Below are 8,051 nucleotides of genomic sequence, written 5' to 3'. Positions count from 1 at the left end.
TTTAAATGTTTATAGACACTTAAATAGCAGTTTATATATATATATATATATATATATATAGAATTAGCATTTGTGTTAAAACTTTTTTAGAAGTGAAATATAATTTAACATTTTTTTTAGTTAAGTTGGCATGTTTCATCCCCCTTAATTAAAAAAAAAAAAAAAAAAAAAAAAAAAAAAAAAAAAAATCCATAGTACTAAACAGAGCCGAAACCAACTCAGCTGCTAAGAGAATATGTTAGGAACACTCATGAGTACCTTTATCTTTCCTGGGATCATAGTAAAGGATACTCAGGGAAAAAAAAAAAAAAAAAAAAAAAAAAAAAAAAACCAAAATAATTAGAACAGAAAGACATGCATATATACAGTACCCTTTTTCATGCAAAGGTTGCCCACGTCCGAGAGCATGTCAATTTTTGCCTATGATTCGGACAAATTATGAAATTAAGAATCCTGGCTCCTTCAATCATTCCTTGATAACACCGAGGGGCAAAGAAACCTATTGAGTGATTATTGATAAATTGCTTGCTTTTTTACTTTTTACATAAAGGGGAAGCCATGGCTTCAAAGGTTGGTTACCAACTTACCATCTTATCAAAAGAAAAAAAAGGAGATAAAATCATATTTGCTTAAGTTTGGGAACTTTGAGGAACAAGCAAGCTGTGTTTGAATTGGGGTTAGTTGGTGTCTTGGAGACAAATCTGTCTCCAAAACAACTTTCTTTCCATGGCGATCCACCTATCATTGATTGCCATTAGGATTTCCAATATGTTTTAGTGACGTTGTCATGTTTAAATGTTGGTGTCGCCCTCACGTTTTATCATAGTTTAGCCCTCGTATTAATTTAAGGCAAGGAGCCAAGAAAAAAGGTGCAAAAAGCTTTAAGGTGGTCACTTGTGTCTGTTGACAAAGGAAAATTTGTGAAATTGGTTGTAGAATTCTTGCAATCAAAAACTGTGGCGCCAGTTCCTTTTAAATTTCTAATGATTCGTCTTTTGATTTGTCTGTTTTTAGATAAAAAATAAAAAGATAAAAAGAAAAAGGGTTAACGAAAAAATAACCTGTGGTATTTTAAAGGGAAATCAGAAATGTTAAGTGTTTTTCTAGTGTTCTTCTGGTATTCTTCAAAGTGTAATATAGCTTTTAAAATTATCGTTGAATTTGAGATTATCATTATTGACTTTTAATCTATCAATGATTTTAAAAGTCACATCACAGTTAGGAGGACACTAGAAGAACACCTAGCATTTTCTTATTTTAAAAGTCTCACTATTTTAAACATCAAATCAATATTTTATTAAACACTTAATTGTGTTTAATAAAATCGCATTTTCATTAATTATATTTACGAAAAAAAACAAATTTAATCTTTAGATTTTTATGCAATTTCAATTTAATTCTTAAGTTTTTTATTTCAACAATTAGGACTTTAAGTTTTCCTCTTATATTAGATAGGTCCCTTTGTCTACTTACCGTTTAACTAATTAACAATGTCATATCAGACTAATCAATTAATATCACGTGTTTCTCGTTTGACACGTTATGTGCTAGCTGTATATATTAATTAATTTGACTATAAATTGGCCTATTTGAAATCAAAGAATTAAGAACCTAAAACCTAATTATTAAAATTGAATATGAACTGAATTAAAATCATATGAAAAACATAAATATGAAATTTGATTTCTCTCGCGGTATTTTAAAATCGCTAGTTTTTTTTTTTTTTTTTTTTTTCAATCATTGCATTTTAAAACCGTCAAATCAAACGGATACTAGTGTTAAAAAAAAAAAAGGAAGATCATGATGGCAATGGTTTTGATTGCCAACTTTGGAAAAGAATGTGAGGGGCCAAGCTGCAAGCCTTGCGATCGGACGATTTATAGTTCAAAATTTAAATCTTGTGTTGCGTTCCTATGTAACAAAGGGGCCCTCGTAACCTACTCACAAGCATCAATTTCACCCACCCATTCATGAGTCATGACACCGTTGTTAAGGACGAAATGCGTCATTTTAAAGTCAGAGTTGACGGAGCCAATTTCGTCCGAGCAAACCAAAAAGTTAACTTTCAATTACCGGTCCCATGACTTAAAATTATTGTATTTAACTATATAGATTATTTTAAGCGATGTCATTTAAAAAATTAAATAATATATTAATATTTACAACGTTAAATAAGTTTATTGGGTTTGTGTATACGGGAGGGAGTACTCCCTCTTTTCCTTACAGTATTTTCCTCCTTAGTAGAATCCAACAGTCTGCACCAATGTATAGAATAATGCATTAAACTCTATTAGATTACTGAGAAGTCAAATATTTGGGATATAGGTTTTACTAAAATACTTTACAAATTTACATAGCCGTCAATGTAACATTATTTATCACGTCAACGTATATTTACAAACTAATGTAACAGTCTACGCAGTATTTGATTTTAATTATTTGGTGAATAATGCATGCTAATACATCAATTTGTAAACAAAGGCGAACCGAAATATTTTATAAGGTTGGGGACGTGATGCACAAAAAAATCACATAAGACCAGAGCCGTAGAGACTAGAGAGGATGGCAAAATCACCTCCTTAGAGAATTCCCAACAGCTTCATTGTCATTTTTCCTACATTTAAGGATTCAAACTACTTTTTATTTTTTTATGTCAAAATACACCACAATAGTTTCCCTTAATCATTCCCTATATTATTAAAATATTTATTTTTTTAATTATATTATATGTATGAAAGGAGAGATGAGAGAGAATTGTGAGACATGAGAGGAGAGATGAGAGAATAATTTTTTTTATTATTTTAATAATCATAAGGATTGTAATAGTGAAACCCAAAATATTAGGTTTCACTGTAGTAATCATAATGTTTAGAGTTCATTTAAAGAATCTGTTGTAAGATATTTTTTGTAATTTTTTTGATATATTTTATAAACTTAAGAAACAAACTCCCTTATAAAAAATATGCTGAAAATGCTCTTATACCTCTCATCATCTTCCCAGAAGGCAGAAGCATACTATTTAATATTTATGTGCTCCCACCTGCCCACCAAACTCAAAAACTATCGCCCAACAAAACAGAGAATCTAGTCATTCAAAAATAGCCAAACACAACTGTAATCTTTTATTTTAAAACAATAAATATTAAAATATAGTCACAAAAGAGCCAAGAAATAATAATAATTAAAAATAAATAAATAAATAAAATTCCCCCTTCAAAATAACCAAGAAATTGGCAACTCTTACCAGACCCAAGGTGGCACGTACACGATGGAGTACCTGTCCGTTAATTCGTAGAAACTGATGTGACTTTGTGCGAGTGTGCGGACTATCATAGTTTGAAGGGCCATTAAAGAGGCTCACATGAGCGGGTGAATCGGGTGATTGTGGAAATTAATGCTGCTTCGTGCTTCCCCCTCGTGCACGGTGATAACTTTTATTGTTGTCATTCATTTATTACACTTCGTTATTTATATTGATCAACGTGACATATTTTAAATAATTTATTTATTTATTTATTTTTTAATTACGAATGTGATTATAGGTAATAAATAATAGAGGGTAATGTTTAAGGATTAAAGCTGGCCACCTATAATTATTGCATCAACTGAAATAAGAACCAAAACATTAAATTATATAGATTTCTTCAATTTTTTTTTTTTTTTTGGTTTAAGAATGAGTGACTGATGGCCACCTCCGCCCATCTGGAGTGGCTTGCGGATCGCCACCCACTCATTTAATTTATTTATTTTTTAAAATAATTAGTTTTTTTAATTTTTTTTTTTTTTTGAAATTTGGTATAATTTGGTGTGGTGATATTTTTTCTTTAAACTTAAGTTTATTCAAAAATGTTGAGATGTCACACTGCAATTTGCTTAGTGATGGCTTTGTGCCACCTGGTATAGAAGCCACTCTCTAGGTAATAACCAGATCTGCATTTTAAATCATAATAAAAAAGAGTTTGATTTTTTAAATTTAAAGAAAATATATATAAAGAAATCTGGGAGTGGGAGCAGTCTAGACCACTTAACAAATGAAAAGGAAGAAAAGACGGGAGAAACTCCTCCGTTCCCATCACGTGCAGGGTCACACCCCTGTCCCGTTGGTAGGCTCAACTCGATGAATCAACGTGCACCTGCTTTTACTATGGTTTGTTATATATTCAGCCACTCCCCTCTATATCTTGCATTAATTGATTTGTGGATAGCCTTCTTAATGTCGGTGACAACTTGAATTATTTAATTAGCTCCATATAGAGGACAAGAGAGGAATCAGAAAGGAGTGAAGGGAAAGAGGATGGGATCAAGAGACCCATTTCTCTTGTTCGGCTTTGGAGACAAGAGTATGAAAAAATCAGAAAAAAATAAATAAATAAAATCATCCATTAAACATTAACTTTTATTTGTTAATATATTTTGGTGATTTTTTTTTTTGGGATTTTGAGTTGTTTGGTAATGATAAAACCAATATTATCCAATGACACTGAAAAGCATGCTGACCAAAATGGCGGAATACTTTCCTGCCAATGCAACGCATGCATGCCACGCGAGGGATTGGTATTGCTGCACTTGGAAAAAAGAGAAGCGCTTAGCAGCATCTCTTTGTCTTAATTAAGCCACGTCAGTGTTGCCGTCTTCGACAAAACACGTGTCTACTATGCGGCCAGGCTTTCATAGTTCTTACTTCATCGGGAGTTGTCACTCTATCCCTGCATTCTCTTGGTCGTCCAAGCACTGCAGGTGCGGGCTGAGCTTTACTCAAAATTCGGCAATTAACACCGCCATTGCTTTCCACGTGTCAGTGCATTAGCAATCGTCCAAGAGCTCCGATCAAAATCTCACTTAATATTAAAATAACTTCGATAATAACCTTACGTCTTTCAGTCTTTGTCTACAGACACGTAGGAGATCTTCTGAGATCCGAGATGGGGCGGGAATTTGGTAGAACCAGCTGTACCGTGTGACGACCATGATTTCTGCATTCTTTGTGGGATCCATCACTTTGAGGCTCTCAAAGCCATGAACTCAGCGCAGATGTACGGTGTTGTCAACCGTACTAGAGATTTTTCCTCTAAATGGGCCCCAAATCTCTAGGAAGGACCCAGATCCTACTGGTGATTCGCTAGATATTCTTCATGCTGAAAGGGCGGCCCCAAGTTAGGCAACGCGTCTCCTAGTACGACATGGCGATATGGCATTGAATACAGAGATCTCTAACACTACACGAAAACGTTGAGCCGACCTGCATTATCTGAATTCTGACACTTTCAATCGTATTCGATGCTTGTGAGAGTAATTTTCGTTACTTGTATTGCAACGTATTATTTTGTCTGTAATCTAGGATAATATATTCTTTCAATTTTATAAATTATAACAAACTAAAATGGGAATAAATTATTTTATAATCAAAATTTTGTTATCATTAACCTTGATGAAATTTAATCTTGACTATAAAATATTTTTTCTCCATTTCATATTTTTAAGATAAATGTTAATTTAATATTTTTTTTTTCCAACCTATTATGATGAGATTTATTCACCTAGTGATTTTTGGCACCTATCAAATGGGATGGGGAATTGTTATAATCTCTTGTTCTAAGAGTATCGGAGATATTAGAATTGTAGCCCCATGTGATAGGAGGAGCCCCACTATCCCCTATTCAATGATAGTAGGTAGAAATTTTATTTCCAAAATCCCTAATTGTAGGGAATTTGGGTCCGATCTTAATGAATTTTGTTGAGCATGTAGACTCAATACCACTTTGGATCCCCTTCTTTGCCATGTCAGTAATTGTCCTCATAATTTCCAACACAAGGCAATCACATGATAGGGGTTACGGGATGTAGAGAATATTTGTAAAAGAAAAATCTCCAATGAAACTATAACACGCGGCTAGACAATTGCAACAAAATCTATTGTAAAGAATGTCAAACATCAAGCAAAATGAGAGTTTTGTTTCATTCCTTCGCGCACTACATTTGTTTTTCCTAAAATTATTTATCAATGACCACACTATATACCAAAGGGTTCTAAGGTTTGGCTACTAAAAAACCCAAAATATACCTAAGAAGATGCACTTATAGCTAAGTTCGCACGGAGCACATGAATGCACCGCTACCCTCATGAAACACACCTCAATATAGTGTTCCCCTCTTTGGCCTAGGGACTACTTTCTTCAATTTTTATTTAATTATTAGTTATTTCAAAAGCTTAAACTTATAGGAAGGAATAAATTTTTATCAATACTTTAACATTCCTCCTTACTTGAGGCTCAATACGTAAAATATTTAATTTAAATAGAGGTGAATGACTGAGTCAATGTTCGATCCCAGAACCTTTACTTCTGATACTATGTTAACTTACCAATTATCCCAAAAGCTTAAGCTTATAATAATGAGTTTAACATTTTTTAAAAGCTTAGACGTCATTTTGCCATTTTGCAAGAATAGAATAGGTAGAGCTCTTGGAAGATATTCTTGAATCAACAATTTGCTTTCATTCATATGGCTTAAGCATTATAACTGTCATCCGGCCTACCCCCAACAAACTCATTTATTAAATCATTCTCTTACCTCGGCAAGTGGTCAACTATTTGAACAACTATCTTATTGCGTCGATAATATATGAGATCAAGGCACGTGGGTTTGTTCTGTGGGGGTGAGCCGTGAGGAGTGAGGACGTGCGCTGACAAAGTGCAAATTCGGGTCAAAAAATACTGGGGGCCATTACTCAACAAATTGCAACGATTGCTTCTCTATTACTCAATTTGACTACGGAGTATCCAGGATGACTCGTCTTCGTCTACAACTTTTTATCCCCTCCAAAGCGTAGACCCCAACAGGACTCTTGACCTTGTCATCAATTTTTTTTTTTTTTTTTTTTTTAAATCCATGGATCTGAAAATAATAATTAAATAAATGATCTTTTAGATTGCTTAGGCTGGTTTTATTAAGGTATAATTCTAAAATATTAACCATTACTTTAAAAAATTAAATGATTTATATTCTATTAAATAAATATTTATTACCTTTAAATGATCTTAATTTTTCTCATTTCATTATATTTTATTTTATGTTAAAAATTTATGTATTAAGATTTTCAAAAGTCCGATGAATTTGGACAAAATTTTCCTCAAAATTAGGCTTGGGAAACTTCTTAAAACTCAATTTATAAAAATGACATTTGTCTTTACCATTTAAAGCATGTGTTTCTCACGTGCAAAATCGACATATGACATTTTTATAGATGGACTTAGATAAAGTTTTTCCAACCCAATTTTGAGGAAAATTTTTCTCTAAATTCATCAGACTTTTGGAGGAAATCTGTGTCCTTCAAAATGCATGTCCTTCAAACGGACATATAACATTTTTATAGAATGGATTTGAAGAAGTTTCTTAAACACAGTTTGGAGAAAAACTCAGTTCCTTCCTCCATTCCTTATTGACGGACAAATATTTCATTCAAACTAAGTTAGAAGAACTTCTTCATATGTAGTTAATGCCACGTGTTTTTTTGCATGTGAAAAGAACATGTTTTTTTTTAAAAAAATAATAATAATGACAAAAAGTGAAAACAAATTTTATTAAAAATATATGTGCTTCTTATTTACCATTTGAAAAGGGGCACGTGGCATTTTTATAAATCAAGTTGGATGAAAATTCTCTCACCTCTTCACATTGAGCATGATGAATTTTGTTGGTAAATTTGAACAAAAAATGAATTACCTACATTTCACTCTAGATGAAAAGAATTCTTATCCTAACTAATCCTACCTACTTTTTTCGAAATTTTACCAACTCAGATTTTACTATTTTTAATATTTACAATGCTACTATTTTTTAAAGTAATAAATATCGAGATTAAGATATAAATAGTTATTTAATTGATAAAGATTGAGATTATAAAATCGGAATTATTTAATTACCAATAACTGAAAATCCTAGACAATCAACGGTTTCGATTTGACATCCCAAACACACGACTGTTACACGATATATTCTCTCCGGGATTGAAGCCGAGCCGAGGGTTCAGACACATCCCATCTAATGTTGCC

Source organism: Corylus avellana, chromosome 5, assembly GCF_965113065.1.
Source record: "Corylus avellana chromosome 5, dhCorAvel1.hap1.2, whole genome shotgun sequence".
NCBI lineage: Eukaryota > Viridiplantae > Streptophyta > Magnoliopsida > Fagales > Betulaceae > Corylus > Corylus avellana.
This window is presented reverse-complemented; position numbering follows the sequence as displayed.